The 20,480-nt window shown below is 44.4% G+C and overlaps 1 protein-coding gene across 6 annotated transcripts in view; it reads left to right on the top strand.

Moving 5' to 3' along the window:
- The first annotated feature begins 12,833 nt into the window (after positions 1 to 12,833).
- Positions 12,834 to 20,480, top strand: part of Sytl2 (synaptotagmin like 2) — a 108,566-nt gene continuing 100,919 nt past the window's right edge. For 3 of the 6 annotated variants that reach the window (XM_029479599.2, XM_029479598.2, XM_021166379.3), the window contains exon 1: positions 12,834 to 13,286. The gene's annotated coding sequence lies outside the window, so the exon portion shown is untranslated. The remainder of the gene's footprint in view (positions 13,287 to 20,480) is intronic. The other 3 variants (XM_021166385.3, XM_021166383.3, XM_021166381.3) reach the window with 1 other exon arrangement.

Raw genomic sequence — 20,480 nt, 5'->3', positions numbered from 1 at the left:
GGACGTAAAAGTCCTTGGCAAGCTCTCCAGATAATCCTAATATACATTCAAGGTCAAGCACCATGAATATAAATAACATACCATGTCAAAACACACTTTTATGCCCATTGTGCAAAAACATAATTTTTATGCTAATTTGGGGGCAGGAACAAACTGGGTATAGAGGGTACTTTCAGGTTCCTGTCCTAGTTGGGCAGTGAGAAGCTTGGACTAATAATGCAGTGACATTTAAAACTAAGAACTGAAAATAAAAGCAGTGGAATACTTTTAAAATGTGCTGGACCCTCCGTATGTCAAAAATGACACACACTCAATGCATTAATAAACGCACATCCAGCACATGAAAACACTGGGTCCTTAGTTAGAGATAGCAGCTGAGCACCCTGCCTTTGTACTTTGCCTACTGTGGCTTCCCACATCCCACTGTGGGTTATCATAGTCTTAAGCTGTTTAGTTTGAGAAATACCGTTGCAGAGGACCAGGATCCCTCTGTGATACGATCTGAGACATTAGACAGACTTAACCGTGGCCTACCCGGTGATTATGACCCTGAGGCTGACCTGAGGGCCACAGATCTCAACTTGTGTCCACAACCTCTGCATCCAGGAACTAATGTCAACCCTAAAAAAATTTTAAAGAGAGTTGTTTTTATATTTTTTAAGATTTATTTTTATTTTAAGAGTGTTTGCCTGTATACCAGGTATGTGCCTGGTGCCCATCGGGGTCAGAAGAAGGCTTTGGGTATTGGATCTTCTGGAACTTGAGTTACAGACCATCTGGGCACTGGAAATGGAACCCAGGTTCTCTGGTAGAGCAGCCAGTGCTCTGAACCACTGAGCCATCTCCCCAGCCCCAACTTTAGTTCTTGTCATACTCAGTTTCAGGAGCTATTGAGAGGACGAAATGGAAGGTCAAAGGTGAACATACTTTATAAATTGCTAAGTCCCATTTAACTGAAAGGGATTATTGTGTGAGAAATGATCCTTCCAGGTAAATTCCCTTTGTACGTGGTGCCAGTGATAAGCAGAGATGGGGAATGTAGATAGTTAAATGGTCTGTGGTTTCTCCCTTCTCTTCGAGGGATGAGGATGTAAATTTTCTTCTTAATTAAAAGCCTGTTTACCAAGATGAGTCACCTTAAAGCGGAGTAAAGGCAGCTAGCTAGCCTGGTCATTCTAAACAGTTTGTAAAAGAAGTGCCTGGGTAGTTCCCTCTAAAGAGATAATTAGTTTCTCTTAATAATTTGCTGCCAACCAAATAATAATGAGTCAATTTTGGAATACGTTGATTTAGCATTTCTGACCGATTACATATTCAGAAGTTTGTAGAGTAACATTAACTGATGTTTATGTGGCTTTTTCCCAGACCAGATGAGGCTTCTGGGAGAAATCAATCTACCACAAAGTTGCCAGAGAAGTACCCAATAGAGTGTTTCATGGCTGCAGTTTGCTATCGTGGAAGTGGTGAATAATCCCTTGTGGAACATTTGAAAGACTATCTACTGGGAGCATCAAGTGTGTTTACTGGAGTTAGACAGTAGCCAGATTTAAGGCCTACTTATTTCCACCCCCTCAGGTTGATAGAAGGTCAGACGATGTCTGAAAACTGTCATCCTAAGATAGGCATTTGCAGCTAAGTCTCGGTGTCCACACAGATGGTAGCTATCAGCAGCTACCAACATTTCTGCCATTTTCTGTTTCCTGAAAGCCTTCTTCCCAATATCTGACAGTGATGAAGTCCATCAGAACTCTCTAAGGAGCAACCAAGTAGAGACCTGACAAGGATTGGTCATGACTCATATTTGAGAGAAGAGACATCAATGTTCCTGAACCCTGGGGTTGGCTATGCAGTTGTGGAGTAAGCTCCTATAAGAATAAACCTTCACCCATGTGAAAAAGAGCTAGATACCCTTCCTTACTGCTCACCCGCCATTGTGCGGAGCATAGTGAACAAAGTTGGCCTCTGATGAGACCCATAGGGCTGTGGAAGAGTTGGGTTGATGGGAATAGATGTGAAAAGATGAAGAGGCAAGGTGGGCAGCTGTGTTTCACAGAGAGAGCACCACAGGCATAAATGGCTTGTTCTGAAGATGGAAGACATCTATGTTAGCTATAGAGTAATAGTCATGCTGGGAGGTGAGACAAGCTGATGGTGGGCTTGGAAGAGCTTGTTAGCATGAGCCAGCCTTCTTTTCCTCATTTGTATAAAGATAGGGCCAATGTAAGGCATGCTTTTCAAACAGCTTCAAGGAATCCCAGTGTGTATGTGTGTATGTGTGTGTGTGGGTGTGGGGAGTGGCAGTGTGGTGGTGGTGGTGGTGGTGGTGGTGGTGGTGGTGGTGGTTAAGGTTTCCAAAAGCTTTGGGATGTAGGAGGGAAAAGGGAAACTTTCTAGGCTCCGATTTCTACCCCAACAAGAACAACTTTGTGTCTAGCTTAAATGCTGAGGGTGTAAGTAAGGCAGTGTTAGAAGATGGGCTTTATGCTTAAAATGACTGAAAATTTCCAAGGCTGTGGGGTAGGTGTGTCCCACCCGCCAACAATGTGAATGATATTGCCATCTAAAATGTTCACACTGGAGAAATACACAATTGAATTTCAAAAAGTAATCTCTCTCTCTCTCTCTCTCTCTCTCTCTCTCTCACACACACACACACACATACTACACACACCTCAAAATGTTTTATGTGGAGCTTCACAGCTATTCTTGGCTGCATGTGACCCCCCTGGGACTGTGGGCAGAGTGCCTTTTCAGGGTATCCAGAGGCTTGGGGACATTTCTAAGGAATCATGGAGGATGAATACAGATAGTGGCTGCCCTGCTCTGTCCCTTCTTCCCCTAACACTCCACACAGGGCTTGCTTCCAAGTAAGTGGAAAACTCACCTCCCATTGTGTCATTTGCTGTTAGGAATTCTCCAGGGGACAAGAGTAAGGCCAAATATTTGCTGCTTTGTCATAAGCAGAAAAAAAAAAAAAAAAGAAATAGCTGATATGTGCCATTAACAGGTTTCACCGACCACGGCATGGTTGGGATCAGTGCAAACCTTGGCAATCAGAGGCTACTAATTATGTGTAAGTTCTGGAAAGTTCTGTAACCATTCTCCAAACTCAGGGAGACGGTTCTCAGTGCCATCATCTCTCAAAAAAGAAAAATGATCAGAAACCAGACTTATGGCAGTCTTTTGTAGACAGTGTGTCATTTTCAATGATACCTGCTCCTTTTAATGTATCTCTCCCCTCCCCTCCCCTCCCCTCCCCTCCCCTCCCCTCCCCTCCCCTCCCCTCCCCTCCCCTCCCCTCCCCTCCCCTCCCCTCCCCTCCCCTCCCCTCCCCTCCCCTCCCCTCCCCTCCCCTTCCCTCCCCTTCCCTCCCCTCCCCTCCCCTTCCTTTCATATGCCCAATCTCTAGTGTTCTCTGCCCAGCCCCAGCTCCAGTTTGACATCATTGAGACCTTCTACTTGAGTGCCATTCTGATCCTACTCATACCATGTCACCTGCATTAGTGAGGTCCCAGTATGCCCTGCTCAGAGGACCCTAGAGCATTGACACTATTAATTTTTTAGATACATTGTGAGCAACATGATCTCTCAAGTCTTGGAGACTCCATTTGCACTCTTCACTTAAACAAACTGTAAATGTGTTCTCCGTTAGTGGCATGCTAGCATGTGGTTTCCTTTAGTTCAAAATCAGAGGTACCCTCGGGGTTCGTGTGTTTCCTTTGCAAGCCCCAGAATAGTTTACAGTGAATGTGGTGGATGGAGCTTCAACCTGATGGTCCACAGTACCACACAGCCAACATGTAGATCAGTTGGGGATTATGTAGAACTTAATATACCTTGAAAACTTAGGAGTGTTACTTGAGTCAGTGCCCTAAGACACAGACCAGAGTACATTTTAATGTTCAGTGTCTTCTTTTGGGGACTTCAAAGTCTAAGTTATAAAACTCTTTAACTTTAATCTAAGAGACAACCATATAATTTCAGCAACTTCCAGACATTCTTTGTTGTTGTTGCAAATTATTTTTAACCCCAGTGACAAACATTTAATGGTACTGATAATATTGCTCACTAGACCAACCAAAGAGTATACATGGAGGGATTCATGACTCCAGCTGCATATGTAGCAGAGAATGGCCCTATCTGGCATCAGTGGGAGGGGAGGCCCTTGGTTCTGTGGAGGTTTGATGCCTCAGCATAGGGGGATGCTAGAGTGGTGAGGCAGGAGTGGGTGAGTGGGTGGAGGTACACCCTCATAGAAGCAGGGGTAGGGGGGATGAGACAGGGGGTTTGTGGAGGGGAAACTGGGAGGGGACATATCAGGTGAAATGTAAATGAATAAAATGATTAATAAAAAAAATAAAAGAAAAGTAGGAAAACCAAAACAAAAGCGACAGAAAAAAATGAGTGAAATAGTGGGGAGGGGTCAGTATAATTTGTAGTCTTAAAGACCAAAGTACACTGTTGTCTTGCTTCAAGTCTACATACTATGTCTTATCTTGGGAAATCTCATCTCTTCTGAATTAGAAGAATGGAGCTGACATCAGCTATTTGACTTAGTCTTTAATCTTATTGAATATCACTGTGTCACATTTGAAGACCCTCTGGGACCCAACACACTTCCCAAACTTTAAGGTTTGGGGAAACTTTAAACTTCCCAGACTTCCCATTCATTAATTATTCATCCACGCTACTAACTTAGTTGTTCACTCATTCAACTAATTATATATATAGTCAGTATATAATGTATAATTATGTATTATATGATGAGTAGGATAAATACATGTCAGACATTTTTGTGGATGGTAAGCCTTTAACCGCTGAAGTGGTAAGAAAATGGAGACTGCTCTAAAGACAGCAAGAAAGGAGGGCACAGAACCTTCACAGGAGTGACAGGACAGCTGAAGATGGGAAGAGACAGAAGTGAAGCACCGAGGAGAAGAAGAAGGGTGAAGGATGGAAGCTGCCTCGGTAGGTAACCTGCCTTCTGCACAGGTATGAAAGAACACATTACTACACATTATTTAGACCTGAACTACCCTGGGGACCTGAGAACAAGATAGCCACAGAGACAGTTGGAGGGAGATGGATATTGGGTGTCAGGGATGGGTGGTGACATGCTGAAAATGACAGGTAAGAGGAAGGATGGACCAGGTACTGTAGTGTACCAGAAAAGATAGCCCTGACCCTAGTGGCTAGGAGCAGACTTTATCAACTGAGAATAACTGGAGTCCCATAGCCATCTGTCTGAGGTTAGAGGTGTGGTAGGGGTGGGGCACAGAAAGGAGCAATTGAATAGTCTCGGAGCTTCAGAGTGGAGTAGTGGAAAGTCTCTGCAAAAGGCTGGTGCCAACAGTTGCAGAACAAGATAAATGTTGATTCTACAGAATGGTACATCAAAACATGGTAAAACTGGGAAAGTTTGTATTTTGTATATTTTATCCTAAATAACAGAAAATGGAAGACCACCTTGTTTTAATGTTTTTCTAATGTATTAGTTATATCACAATTCCCAGCATTTTTATTAATTTTTTGGAGTTCATTTTACTTAAGTGGCCCTCTACAAGTACACTGGAGGAAAGTGAGCTTTTTGGAGCTGGACCAACCTTGTTAAGTAAAACAAACTGGGCTGAGACCAGTAAGATCCCGGGAGATGATTATCAGCCACAGCTCACTGGGTGCTTTCTACAGGCCAGGTGAAGCTCATATCCATCATTCCCTGTAATCCTGAGCCGTTCTAAACGATTACACACTCGAACCTGGGGCAAAGTGAAGGCTGAGTTACTTGCCCAATGCCGCGCAGTCTACAGTATCCAAAACAGATGGTCACTGTACATCGAAATATAACTAGCCTGGATTAAGAGGTACTGTAAGCCAGGCATGGTAGCGCACGCCTTTAATCCCAGCACTTGGGAGGCAGAGGCAGGTGAATTTCTGAGTTCGAGGCCAGCCTGGTCTACAGAGTGAGTTCCAGGATCAGCCAGGGCTACACAGAAAAAAAAAAAAAAAAAGAGGTACTGTAAATGTAAATATAAAATAATGTACCAATAATACTTATATAACTCATTTTCTATCCATATCTGACCATTTTAACTGACTCGTAAGTACAGAGGTCTCCTGAGGTTCTTTTTGTAGCATTTTTTTTTCTTCACACTCAAAAATAAGAAAAATCTTGTTTTAAACACTAATAGAGGAGCTTGAGTAATGCAGTTCAAAGCATTGGCTGCCCCCGCAGAGGAGGCCAGTTAGAGTCCCCAGCACCCACAGGTGCTGGCAACACACACACACACACACACACACACACTATAAATAAAACCACAGATACAGTAAATCTAGAGACTTAAAAATGTGTAATCAATGTTAGAAGAAATGTTGACATGCATAGTCACTGGAGTCACAAATAATGGTCATTTTACCTTTGAGGGACAACAATTATGAAGGATATATATATATATATATGTATGTATATATTTATATATATACATGTGAATATAAACCAATGTACACCTACATATGCTTATTGCTCAGGAAGATGATAAATAATGTTGCCCCAAGTCTTCATGGATATCAGAGAGCCTGTTGGACAGTAGGTCCCGGCAGCTGATGCCGTCTTTGCATTTCGCTGAGGCCAAAAGGCCTGGTCCTTTCAAGCCCCTCCTATCTTCATCTGTGAAATGCAGAGAGTCATAACTGACCTTAGCATTTCTCAGGGTTGATGTGAAGACCAAGCAGCATAATAAAGTGAAAAGCCTTGGAAAAACACAAAGGCCCATGGTGACGGCTGCCAAACTTTATTAGAAGCTGCAGAGAGATTGCTAACGCAGTGTGAATCAAGGACAAAGTTTTGTATTTCAAAAGTTTTAAAAGATGTGCAATATTTACAAATTACTTAGAAAACCAAATTCTTGCTTTGGTGACCCAGAGCCATGGCTAAACTTCTTCTAAATGCTGTACATTTGATATCCCTGCTATAAGTAATCGTACCGCGTCCCACACCAGATGTAATTTTGCAGCGTTTAGAGTTTTTAGTGGGTAAGATGTTATAAATCTACATAGCACAAAGCAAAATCATGTCCATCTTTCATAGGAAAGCTCATTTACTTTTCCATTGTGCCCAAATTGCTGCCCTATGTAACACATCTTCTATGAGAGCCCTGTCTGCCAATACGGTTTAATAAGCATCTATTGAGCGCTTATGCTGTACAAGTTAGTTTGGTGGAGATGGAGTAACAGGACGGATAGTAGTGGTGGGCAAAGAGAAAGATAGCCCTTCAAGTGGATGGGTGGGGATTTGAACTTAGGTACTCACACTTGGATAGCAAATGTTTTACCCATGGAGCCATCAATCTTCCCAGCCCAGAAGTGAGAAGTCCTGGGACAGCTAACTGTAAGAACAAAAGGAGAGGAATGCCAAGGAAATACTTGGGGAATGTGCCTCGGGGTCAGAGAGGTTGCAGGAACTAAAGTCAGGAGAGAAAAACATGGTGACATTTCTCCCAGGTCCTGGTGGTTCCTTGTTTTAGAATTAGAGGGAAGACTATTTCAAATCTCAGGGAATCTGGTTATCTTACCAATAAGTATTTACCTACTCTAGCTGATAAAACTTAGCAATTCCTCAATGTGTTCATGAATCCACAAAAATCACAGCTGAATGACATTAGGGGTTAAATCTCAGATTCTCACTGCAAGCAGTACCTTTCTAGGAAGGCAGCTGTTGAGTGTCATGCAAGATTCTGACATCAATGCTTTGTTTTGCTTCAGTTCCATAGGGATGCCCATAGAGGAATTTTAATTCAGCAACATGGCTGCTCTGGCAAGGGATTCTACCCAAAGATCTTTAGGTCTGTGTGATCCAGCTGGAATACGGGCATGTCTTTAATCCCAGGAGAGAGGCAAGTAGATCTCTGAGTTCAAGGCTGGGCCTGGTATAGAGTATGTTTCAGGTAAAGAAAAGCTTAGGTTCAGGCATGGTAGTACATGCCTTTAATCCCAGCACTCAGGAGACAGAGGCATGCAGATCTCTGAGTTCTGTTCAGTCGATTGAGTTCAGTGCAATGGAGTTGAGTCAGTCAGAGTTGAGAGTCTATGCAGTGAGCACAGTGCTGGGAAGTTGAGTTCATTTGTGAATCCAGTCCGGGTCAGCAGAAGCATTTGAAGCCACAGAATCAGAAGGAGCCAGAAGATTAGGACAAGCTGTGCCAGAGTGACTGAGGCCAAGCAGAGTAGCTCAGCGAGAAGCTAAGAGAAGCCAGATTGAATCAGTCAGTTTGTAGAAGAGTTTGACCAAGGACCCATAAGTCGAACCAGTCAGCCAGAGTTCAGGAAGAGCTAGAAAGGGTGAGCTTATTCTACAGTACGCCTCTGAGATGGCAATCACACCAGGTGAATAAAAGTTACTATTATAGATGCCATATTTTACCCTCCTTCAGGTAACCCACACTCAAATAGAGAAGTCTTCCAAATCCAAGCTCTGCCTAAAACTTCCAAGCTCACTTGTACCACACTCCGCTTTGTTTCATAGAATAGCACCAACCTTAAATTTAGCTTTAGGGTTTTTTTTTTCTTCTGGGATCACACTTTCCTCTCCCTGTGTATTGCTATTAAATTATGTTGGGGTCCAGGAGTCACCCCACAAACCACAGGAACACTAATCTCAGTCAGACAGGCATGGTTTATTGAGTGAACACCCTAAGACTGATCAGAGATGTAGCTCAGAAGTTGGGGCTGGGGCTATGACCCTAAACACTCCTTAGGGCTGGCTTATAAAGGAAAAAACCACAATGAGCTCATGTGCAGGTGCAGGAAGTGCTGCCCAGTGGTTGGCTCTGACTCGAGCTATTTTGGCTAGCTAGACAGTTTAGTTTTAACTGACCTTTATTCTGATCGGTCCGAAGTGGAGCTTACAATTGTTGGATTTCTTAAGGTGTGTTGAACACACCTCAGAACACACAGAACGCAACAGGGTATGTGGTCAGCACGACCCTGGTCTGAGTCAGGTTATTTTTCTGCGTCAATGACTGGCAGGCATAGCACAGCAACCATATGACAGAGCTGGCTGTCATGGATCAAAATGGCTGCTGCAGGGCTAGCGTGGCCAGCTTCAACAATTTGGCTTTGCTTTCTAGGAACTACAAGAACTCCCTCCTAATCACTATCATGTTATTAACTAGTGTTAACCAAGATCACTAAGTGCTATAGCACTGTCTCCTTTGCACAGTATCATTTTTATTTAATAGAAGGTTGCACATCAACAGAGGTTGGATAAGTGGCCTAAAGTGATCTAATTCGTTCCACTGAGGAACCTGGAGCAAAGTCTGTACGGTTAGTCCTGCTCTACACTGCACTTACTCCCCTGCCTTTCTTTTTATAACACGAATTCCACAGAATTTGCTATATTACTTTTTGTGAATGGATATTTTACCTGCATGTGTATATGTGCACTGCTCTTTTGCCTCGTGCCCATGGAACCCAGAAGAGGGCATCCAATTCCCTGGAACTGGAAGATGGTTGTGAGCTGTAATGTCGGATCCAGGAGTCAAACCCAGGTCCTCTGAAGAGCAGCAAGTGTTTTTAATCATGGAGTTATCTTTCCAGCCTCCTCCTTAAACCATTTTGAGGTGTGGCTAGTGCCCTATAGGTTAGCATGAGTATTTTGGATAGATTTGGCACTGGACATAGCGGGGTTGAGTTTCCTCAGTGCCCTGTGCAAGGTGTTGCAACATTTCTACAGGTGAGCAGCAGTCTGCCTGCCCTCCAGGGCTGGAGATGGGAAGGAAGACGCTAACCAAGGCAGGTGTACTCAGCCATGGAAGTGAGATACTGAAAATGTCTTGCTACATTCATATCATTCGTAGTAGCTATCACCAACAGGATATAGCCTGCTTCTCTCAAGGGTTGATGGCTGCTCTTCCATCTCTTCAGTTTCATGTCTGCCTTGCTGTCACTGTGGTAATATGACAAGAATCAGTACATTTCCAACAGTTTTTTTTTTTCATCCCTTCTAGCTGACCTAACTGTGGGCCCATTTTTGCAAAACAAATTACCTTGTTCCCATGAGTATTTAAGCATTTATGATGACAATCTTTGGTGGTACTTTTGCATACCCAGCCAATCACTTATCCAAAGTTGAAATTATTTCTAAAGTAGCCTCTTTAAAGGCAAAGTGAGTGGTTTAGCCAGCTTTCTTTTGGAACCTAAATGCTCTCTCACAGGACCCATGAAACTCTTCTAACTTGGGGAAAAAAGCCAGAATATGCTCTTTAAACACCTACAGTTTTAAAGGGCTCCCAGGTCTGTTTGTAGCCCACAATGGAACCAAGGCAGGATAGAAATACAGGGAAAATCATGGAACATGGAAGCCTAGGTGCTGGTTGAAGTTTCTTTCCAGTTGAGAGTCAAGCACCGCTTCAGGAGATTCTCCCCTCCCAACTGTGAGCCTGAAGTTTTCTGGGCCTCTTTCCAGAAACCCCTTGCAAAACCCTAGTGGCTCCTGGCTTCACCAGATTGCAATCTTTACCATGGCACTTCCAGAGTCACCCCTGACCTGATGTATGGAAGGAGAATAAGGACAGAGCAGGGGAGGGTCCTTTGGAAACCTGTCAGTGAAATTTCAAAAGCTCCCACCATCTTATAGAATCATTAAGACTTAACCCAGACTTTTTTGAGAAGCCCACGGATCAGGTGTGCCTTACTCTTTGTGTGCATTTCTACCTTTAATAAACTTCTGCTGTGCTTCGTCCTGAACTTCTTTCCTGCCCCTAAGCCAAGGATCCAGTTTTACCTGAGTGCAGGTCTCCAAAAGGTTAAGGGAACTCCATGCACAGATTGTATGGAGCTGTGACTTGCTGACAGAATAAGGCTGTTGCCTACCAACATCTTTCATTAGTCTGGGAGAAGAATCGTTGAAGAACCAAAGGCAGACCCTATCCAGCCTCAGTGGTACGGACGACACTAATTCTGGGCGTGAAGAGGGGAGAGAAGGCCTTAAAGTTCAGAAGTTTGCTTGGGCTAGCTCTATTTTCTGACACGTAAAAACGGGACACGATATATCTTTGCCTTTAAAGGTGTACCTGCCTTGGCCAGAGCTTTGGAACCCGTCCTCTTTTCACTCTGGTAGCCCAGGATCTATACAGTGCATTCACTGTTTACCCAGGTACAACTCTATTATACATACGTACACACATACATACAAACATACATACACATATACATACATGCATACATACAAACATACATGCATACATACACACATACATGCATACATACATACTTACATGCATACATACATATACACATACATGCATACATACATACATACATACACAAGAGAGAGAGAGGAAGAGAGAGAGAGAGAGAGAGAGAGAGAGAGAGAGAGAATCGATTTTTCTTCTTCCATGGCAGAATGAGGAATCTCAGGTTTTCCTGACTGTGCTGAAAGTGTTTTACCACTGAGGCTTCTCATTGGCCCTGTATTCGTAAATACTTTTAATATGCTTCTTCTCTTCTGTCTCTGTCTCTGTCTGTCTCTCTTCTTTCTCTGTATTGTGTCTCATTCTCTAGTAGAGACTAGCTTCAAACTCAAGGTAATCCTTCTGCCCCCCCCCCACGGCTACTTTTAAAGTATCATGTTATTTAATCCTAGCTATCTGTATAAAGAAACGGATGCAAATTGTGTCTTGGGCATTCTGAGCTTCTGGGCTAATATCCATTTATAAGTGAGTGCATATTATATGAGTTCTTTTGTGATTGGGTTACCTCACTCAGGATGGATATCCTCCAGATCCATCCATTTGTCTTAAGAATTTCATAAATCCATTGTTTTTAATAGCTGCATAGTACTCCATTGTGTAAATAAATGTACCACATTTTCTGTATCCATTCCTCTGTTGAGGGACATCTGGGTTCTTTCCAGCTTCTGGCTATTATAAATAAGGCTGCTATGAACATAGTGGAGCATGTGTCCTTCTTACCCATTGGAAAATCTTCTGGATATATGCCCAGGAGAGGTATTGCGGGATCCTCTGGTAGTACTATGTACAGTTTTCTGAGGAAACACCAGACTGATTTCCAGAGTGGTTGTATCAGCTTGCAATCCCACCAACAACGCAGGAGTGTTCTTTCTCCACATCCTTGCCAGCATCTGCTGTCACCTGAGTTTTTTTATCTTAGCCATTCTGACTGGTGTGAGGTGTCTTGTGAAGGTTCTATGCTCCAGTATAGGGGGATGCCAGGACCAGGAAGTGGGAGTGGTTAGGTTGGGGAGCAGGAGGAGGGGAGAAAGGATAGGGGGTTTTCAGAGGGGAAACTAGGAAGGCGGATAACATTTGAAATGCAAATAAAGAAAATATCTAATAAAAAAGGAAAAAAGAGAATATGATAAAAATGAAAGGTATTGCAGGGTTTGAAGTGGGGGCGGTCTCCGGGAGAAGTTGGGGTACAAAAGGGAAAGAAGAATGTGATGTAAGTCTATTTACTCAAAATATGTTTTTAAATGTTAACAAATTCAGATAAATTGAAATTATGTATCTTTTCTCGTCATAATGCAATAAAACTTAAATTAGAAAGAAAGAAAGAAAGAAAGAAAGAAAGAAAGAAAGAAAGAAAGAAACAAACTGATAGCCGGGGGTTAGAACATTTTGCCAGGCACCTTTTCTCCCCGCAAGGTGGTGACCGTCCCTACTTTTCAGATGGAAGGTATCCTCGACCCTCTTGCATAGGGACTTTAGAAAAAAAAAAAAGTGCCGTTTCCGTTCTTTTGGATAAAAACTCGATTGCTTCACTGACAAGTAGAGAAGGAGGCCTGGAAGGGAGAGAAGCGAAGCGCAGGGACCAGAGCACAGGAGGCGGCCCCGCAGGCGAGGGCGGGCGGGGCAAGCCCTGTGCTCCCTGGAAGGTCCCGCGCTGCCCTCCCCTCCGCCCGCCCCGAACAGCGGCGACACCTGGGTGGCGCAGCCGGCTGCTTGCGCTGAGCGGCTGAGAGAGGTTGGCAGCCCGGAGGAGGTAGAGCGGGCAGCTGGGGCTGCGGCGGAGACTCGGCGCGCGCTCTGGGTGTGACTTTTCTGTCTACTGGCGGTGTCGCTGGGACTGCTTTCTGGTCCTGCTCTGGGTCTTGGAGTAGCTGGAGAAGTTGGTGTAGAGAGAGATTTTTTTGTTGTCCTTGCTATCCTGACTGCTACAACGTGAACCACCGGGGTCGGCAACCAACAAGCTTCATCCCTCAGTTTCTCCTTTAGCTAAGAGTTCCTTCTGCTGCCCTCGCCGCTGCGTGTCCGCGAAGCTAGGGACACCAGGTAGGCAGCTGCGACGGAATTGGGGGGTGGTACTTTGAAGGCTTGACCCCAGACCTGGGGCTGGAGGCTGGCGGGACCGGGCTGCGGAGCAATCGCCCCGCAGAGTGCTCAGGTGAGGAACAGCAGGGGTGCAGCGAAGGAACCCAGCTAAGGCCCCCTCACGAACTCTAGTTTGAAAATTAACACATTTGTTTCGGGACAGTTTCCTCTACACCCAACCAGACCTCTTTTCCTAGCGAGCTAAGGCACATGGGTGGGATTTGCCAGCGTCAAACTGCAAAACCGCGTGTTTCAGGGTGTAAGACCCATCTAGCAGCCGTAGGAAGTGCGGTAGGAAGTGGGGTAGGAAGTGGGTCTCTGCGCTCACAGTGCCTCCTCCCCTTTCCTTTTCCCCTTTCCTCCCTTTATAAGTCTTCTTTGGCTATGAGGGGCTCCATTTCCTGCATCGTTGAAAAGTTCTCATTTTTACCAAGGGCTGGTATGTGACCAGCAGCTCCCAGGACGTGGGCTCTGGGTTGAGAGGGAGCCTAGACACATGCTTTGAATCACAGCTTTCTGACCCTACAGTCTAATAGCAGTGTGCAGAGGAAGCCTGGGGGTAGGTGGGGGGTGGGGTGGGTGGGGGCAGTTCAGACACACAACTGGAAGGTCAGCGGGGGTCCAAATTGCTGTCCAGCTTTCTCTCTTCCTGACAACCCTTTCTGGCTAGAATGCTGGCCCTGCTGTCTGCAGGATGGAGAAGCCAGGACAAAGCAAGCTAGCTGAAAGTGGCTGAGGTCTTCAATCAGTTACTGGAGCTTTCTAGCACCCGGCCCTCAAACAACTTCTTTCATCTCTGCCCTTCATCATTCTTGGAGTGGCATACATTTGAAATCAGACTCTTGGACTCACTAAAAGTGTCCAGGAAGGAGAAGTCTCTTGGTTCAGTGAGGGAGGAGGGGCGATGCTGATCTCTCTTTTACAGACATTTATTACGGACCAGATGCTGTTCTCTATATAATGTGTTCCTAAATTCTCACAAAGCCTCACAAGGTTGGTACACTATACTTCTTTTTATAATTGAGATGCCGAGGCTCAGAAAGATTGGTCCTCCTATTCTAACATACCTAGTTTCTAATTCTAAAACCTTTCTATTTTGTGCTCTTTGGTAAAGACAAGCCAGGGCAGGTAAAAAGCAAGCAAGCAAGCAAGCAAGCAAGCAAACAAGCAAACATATTGAGCTCGCATTAAGTGCCAGGCACTGTTAAAGCATCTCAGAGGTCCTATTGGCATGTATGGTCAGGAATGTCCATCATTCTGGGGAAACCAGTGACTGACATTGCCTCTCTCTCAGCATCTCTGCTCCAGAAAGCCTGCCTGATCCACTCAGCTGTTACTGCTTGGGCGGGGCAGGAGTTCTGTTTGCTTTATGCTAGAAATGGTTTGGGGTCTAATGAAAGATTGATTGTCTGAATCTGATCCGTTAGACCTGACCGTTGGCTTGTGAATGATCGCTCTGTCCCTCCAGAGGTTCGTTCCAGGCTTTACTCAATAAACATTTGTGGAATGAATGAATGAATGAATTAGCACCTTGTGCACAGTGATCTGCTGCCCGAAGGACAGTGAAGCAGTGGGAGGTGGGGGTAGCCTGGGCCCCTAAACTCCAAGCCAGCAGTAGCTACCCTGAGCCAATTTCTTTTCCCATCTGTAAGTTAGTTGGAGATGATGACGATAGATTTTTGTCACTCTGACAAAACGCCTAGGACAGTCAGCTAGTGAAGAGGGTTTGTTTGGCTTGTGGTTTCAGCCCGTGTTCACTGCCCTCTGTTGCTTCTAGGCCTGTGGCAAGGCAGGGATAGTGGAGTGTATGGCAGAGGAGAAGGCTTTGGGACCTCAGTTTCTTCTCCATGAGAATGCCTTCAAGGTATTAAGTTCCAACTACCATAGTCTATTTTCTTTTTAAAATAAAGGTTAAAAGAAGATTTCTTACTTTACTTTTTTTAAAGATTCATTTATTTATCATTTATTTAATTTATTTAATGAGTATACTGTAGCTGTCTTCAGACACACCAGAAGAGGGCATCAGATCCCAGTACAGACCATATGGTTGCTGGGCATCGCACTCAGGACAGCTGGAAAAGCAGTCAGTGCTCTTAACCACTGAGCCATCTCTCCAGCCCCCTCTTACTTTTAAGTTATTTTATGGGTGGGTATTTTGCTGGAAGAGGAGCACTCTTAATGTGCTCTCTCTCTCTCTCTCTCTCCCCCTCTCTCTCCCCTCTTGTAATTAATTTAATGTATGTGAGTGTTTTGCATGTACCATATGGGTACCTGGTGCCCTTGGAATTCAGAAGAGGGCGTCACATCTCCTGGAACTGGAGTTGCAGATGGTTGTGTACTGACATATAGGTTTTGGGACTCTAATCTGGGTCCTGTAGAAGAGCAGTCAGTGCCCCTAAGCTCCTCTGATCACTTGTATTGACAGAGCTGTATTTATAGTCCCTTTGTCTTTCTTCCTAAAAGTTCCAATATACCCCAGTGGTATCACCAAACACTTGGTACCATCTTCAGGGGAGATTTCAACTATATTACTGCTTCCCTTGTCAGTCAGTCATGAGAACCGAGTGTTACACATTAGTTATTATCTATTACTTGAGTTGTATACAAGTGTGCACAGTATTACATGTTTAAATGTAGAAAGTTCAAAAGCTTTGCCAAACTTAAAGACGTGGTGGGATCCAACTTTTGACTCAATAGGACTTAGTTATAATATAAATATTTTATGCAAGTTGAGCCCAAATTCTATTTTTTCTCTCTTCTCTTCTCTTCTCTTCTCTTCTCTTCTCTTCTCTTCTCTTCTCTTCTCTTCCTCTTCCTCTTCCTCTTCCTCTTCCTCTTCCTCTTCCTCTTCCTCTTCCTCTTCCTCTTCCTCTTCCTCTTCCTCTTCCTCTTCCTCTTCCTCTTCCTCTTCCTCTTCCCCTCCCCTCCCCTCCCCTCCCCTCCCCTCCGCTCCCCTCCGCTCCCCTCCCCTCTCCTCTCCTCTCCTCCCCTCTCCTCTCCTCTCCTCTTGTCCTCTCCTCTCTTCCCCTCCCATCCCCTCTTATCCTTTTCTTCTATCCTTCCTTCCTTCCTTCCCTCCCTCCCTCCCTCCCTCCCTTCCTTCCTCCCTCCTTCCCTCCCCTCCCTTCCTTCCTTCCCTCCCCTCCCTCCCCTCCCTCCCTCCCTTTCCTTCCTCCCTCCCTCCCTCCCTCCCTCCCTCCCTCCCTCCCTCCCTCCCTCCCTCCCTTCCTTCCTTCCTTCCTTCCTTCCTTCCTTCCTTCCTTCCTCTTTTCTTTCTTTCCTTCTTGTTTTAAAATTAAGGATCCAAGACTGTTTGGTGGCTAATAGTTCTTAATCTTAAAGTCCTGATCAGAAGAAGTGAGTAGTCCCTTTGTTTTACAGTGTGAAGGCAGACTTGCCCTTCAAAGGAGCTATGTATTTACACAGGAAATTCTGAGAGCTGTCTAAGCCAGGCAGAGGCATGCTAGGCAGAAACAGTCAGAGCAGTCTGAAGGGCAGGGGCACATTGCTGAAGACTGGGAGCCATGACCCATGACCTCAAGGGGCTTTCTTGGGCATTCATCCTGTTCTTTGGCCGACTGGGGAGACAGACAAATGGGACCTGCTGTGGGAAGCTGGTGGCTTGGCTATTATCTCTGTATTCACAAAAGACAAATTGTACAAACTGGGCTTTCCCCTTTCTGAATCTGGACTTCTTTACTTAAACAGTTGGGGAATTGGATTGGATGAGATTTTTTGCCATCTTAAAGATCTGATTCTGGGTTATTTTCTGCCCATGTCCCAAATGACTTTGGTAGTGGGAAAATGGTCCTACTCTCTGTTGCTTTGACCTTTTGGTGACACCTTTGTTGTGACAGTCCTCACTTGGCTGTCCTTTACACGTTGTTTAGAGGGCAGTTAATTTTAGTCATTTAATTGTTAGCTATTAGTCTAGAACCTCCTAGGATGTTGGGAGGAGAGACCCACTTGGAGGATAAATTTTGGATTGGTAGATATATAGAAATATAATAAAAGCAGTCTTTTAAAAATCACAATAAAGTCATGTGGCTCACTAAGTATTTGCTGCTAAGTTACTAAGTACAGTATTTTTCTGCAGTGCCCCCTGGGCACTTGGCCATGTGGTAGAACTCTTGCAGAATGTGGAGAGGCACATGACCATACTTGACTAGCGCAGCACTGGATGGAGAGAAAAGAGGTTACAGAAGACAGGAGAGAGAACATAGCTATGGTCAGGACAGGGATGGGAAGAAAAGGCCAATGTAGGACAGTCTGAGGCCCTGGGGGCTCAGGCTGGGCTCCTCAATGCTGCACCCTGAGACTGGCACTCCATAGAAGCTTAGTGAAGGATTTTAAATTAAACCGTAAGTGAGCAAATGAAACAACGAATGAATCACTCTGCTGAAACACGGTGCTGTGATTGAGAGGGAACATGGCTAAAATGAAAGCATCTCCTACCCCACAATGTGTCACATGTATGTGAATGTGCATGCATGTGGAGGCCTGACATTGATGTCAGGAAACATGCTCAATCACTCTTTCACTGTACTGAATGATGCATGTTCTCTAAGTCAGATCCAGGGCTTGCAGACATGACTAATCTCCCTAGCCAGCTTGTTAAGGAGAGTCCCCTTTCTCTTGCTTCTGAGGCTGGTGCCCACCCAGCATTTATGTGGGTTCTGAGCATCTTAATTCTGGTCCTCATGCTTGCAAGACCAACATGTAACCTCTGAGCATCTCCCCAGCCCCATGCAGCACACTTTATCCATTCTTGGTAGCTGCCCATAGACATTAGATTTGGCCTTATATTCCTGAGTCTTCTTCTATAAGTTCACCAAGAATTAGTGGTGCAAATGGGTATGGATCTCAGAGGTGACTTGCTTGCTTAATATACACAGGGCCTGAAGTAGATCCCAGGCATGTGTAGAGAAACACAAGAAAATGGGCCCCCATGAACACACAGAAAGACCTTGTAAGCAATTCCACACACATCTGAGCTAGAGGAGGAAGAAAGGCATCACTCGGGTCCTGGGTGAACAGGCGCTTCTTTCTGTCCTCATGGGAGCATTGTTTTACTATGACATTTTCACAGAACTGAACTGACACCATCAGCTCCAATCAGACAGATGTGTTTTATGCTGCCATTACTCATGGCCACAGGCGCCTGGGCCTTCCTGCCACTGGCTGAGTCACTTGGTTAAAACACAGGGCTGCGAGGCTGAGGGCACGAGCTGGAGACCAGACCAGAAGAAGCTGTTCAGTCAGATCTGTGCTCTGGTCTCCCTCCAGCGATCTGCATGGGAATGAAGGTAGCTGTGGCAAGCTGGATTCTTTACAGCAGATTCATTTACCACTGTTGGTTTTAAACTAGTCATTTGAATTTTAGAAGTGCAGTTTGATGCTTTCCAAATGTGTGCTAAGGTTGGTTCAGTTTTGTCATTGTGGGCATGTTTAGGGAACTCATCTTGCTGTCCCCAAATCCTAACTTGTTACCATATCCTATAATCTTCATATGCTGCTAAAATGGCTATGGTCCTATCTGCCTCTTGAGGTTGCAGAGAGACTTGGATAAGTTTGTATATTTAATAAGAATCAGCCCAAAACAGACGCTGTTGCTTAGTGACTGGCCAAGAGTCATCATTTAAAGACTTGCTGCTTCGTAACTATCTGGTGCCATTTCTGATTTAACTAGTTTCTGTCTGATGCATTCACAGCAACTCATGAGCAGTTAAAGTCACCGACACTCATCAGCGAATGCTGTAAGTCCGTGCATCTGTGTTTTCGAGGCATCATCACTGGTTAGATAGGATTCATCCTCAGTTACTCTGAATGCATTTTCCCTGAGCTGGGCTGTGTTTGGGTGCTAATGGCCCATAATACATTATCTCTGATGGCTTCAGAATGCTCTTTTCAACCCCACTATGAAAGAAGATGATGATAGGGGTATCTAAACTTTATTTAGCACTCATTTTGCATCAGATATTATTCCAAACATGGACCTACATACATTTGTTAACTATTAAAATAGTTTGTTACTGATAGTATTTTTTGTTTCACTCACTGGAAATGGAGGCACAGATAAGTTGTCCAAGTTCCCATAGCTAACAAGAGAAGGAATAGAGATTTCACCTCATGCATCTGGCCTCATAGGCCATGGTTTGGATCATGGTTTGGAAGATAATTCAAAGGACTTGGTACCTGCCTGTGTCTGAATGGCATCCTGTCTTCTTGCTAGTGAAGGCAGGAGGTTACAAACGGAGTTCTAGATGCAGATCTCATAGGATTCATACTTGTACAGTGTTGAGACTACACAAAAGAATATTTGAAAATAGGTGTGTTGCAAACACTTGGGAGATTTTTCTATAGAGAGACAATAATAATGGGGATTAAGTAGTCCGGGGAGTATCTAAGGGACAATAAAGGACAATAAACTACAAAGCGACGAGGCAGCAGCTTGGCAGCCTGCTTAAGGATCAATATTGGGCCTAGGGAGATGGCTTAGCAGAGGGGAAGAACTGATCTTGATAGTTGTCCACTATCAAGATCATGCATGCACCCCCAACTCAAATTAAACAGATACATTTTTAAAAGGATCAATTCTGTTCTAGAAAAAGGTGATTGATGTGCAATGCTTAGAGTGTTAAGAACTAGAACTGTTTACATTATGTAAACTGTATCACCTATGGTCTTTAGGAGAAAAAAAACATTGTTTCTTTCTCCCCCATTCATTTTGGTGCTGCTATGAATAATAACCAGAACACGGTGATAAGCAGAATATCCATTTAAGATTTACTTTTTGTTATTTATGCATATGCATGTTTTGTCTGCATGAATGCATGTCTGCTACCTGTGCATCTGGTACCTGTGGGGGTCAGAAGATGTTCTCAGATCCTCTGGAACTAAAGTGACCAATGGTTGTAAGCCACCAAGTGGGTGCTTGGATAAAACCTGGGTCCTCTGCAAGAGTACAGGAACTCTTAACTGCTTAGTCATAGTCTACTTTCCAGAATTGGTATTATTTATTGAGTACACGCTCGGTGTCAGTCTGTCAGTCTCTTATTTATCTAGTTGGAAGGAGAGGTCTCAGAAGAAACCTCACATCATCTTCATAGTCATTGTGGTCTTGCTAGAATCCCAGGACACTTTGCCAACTAATGG

Source organism: Mus caroli, unplaced genomic scaffold (assembly GCF_978045245.1).
Source record: "Mus caroli unplaced genomic scaffold, Mus_caroli_1 scaffold_8, whole genome shotgun sequence".
NCBI lineage: Eukaryota > Metazoa > Chordata > Mammalia > Rodentia > Muridae > Mus > Mus caroli.
The sequence above is the reverse complement of the archived record's forward strand: the minus strand, read 5'-3'. Positions and strand labels throughout refer to the sequence as shown.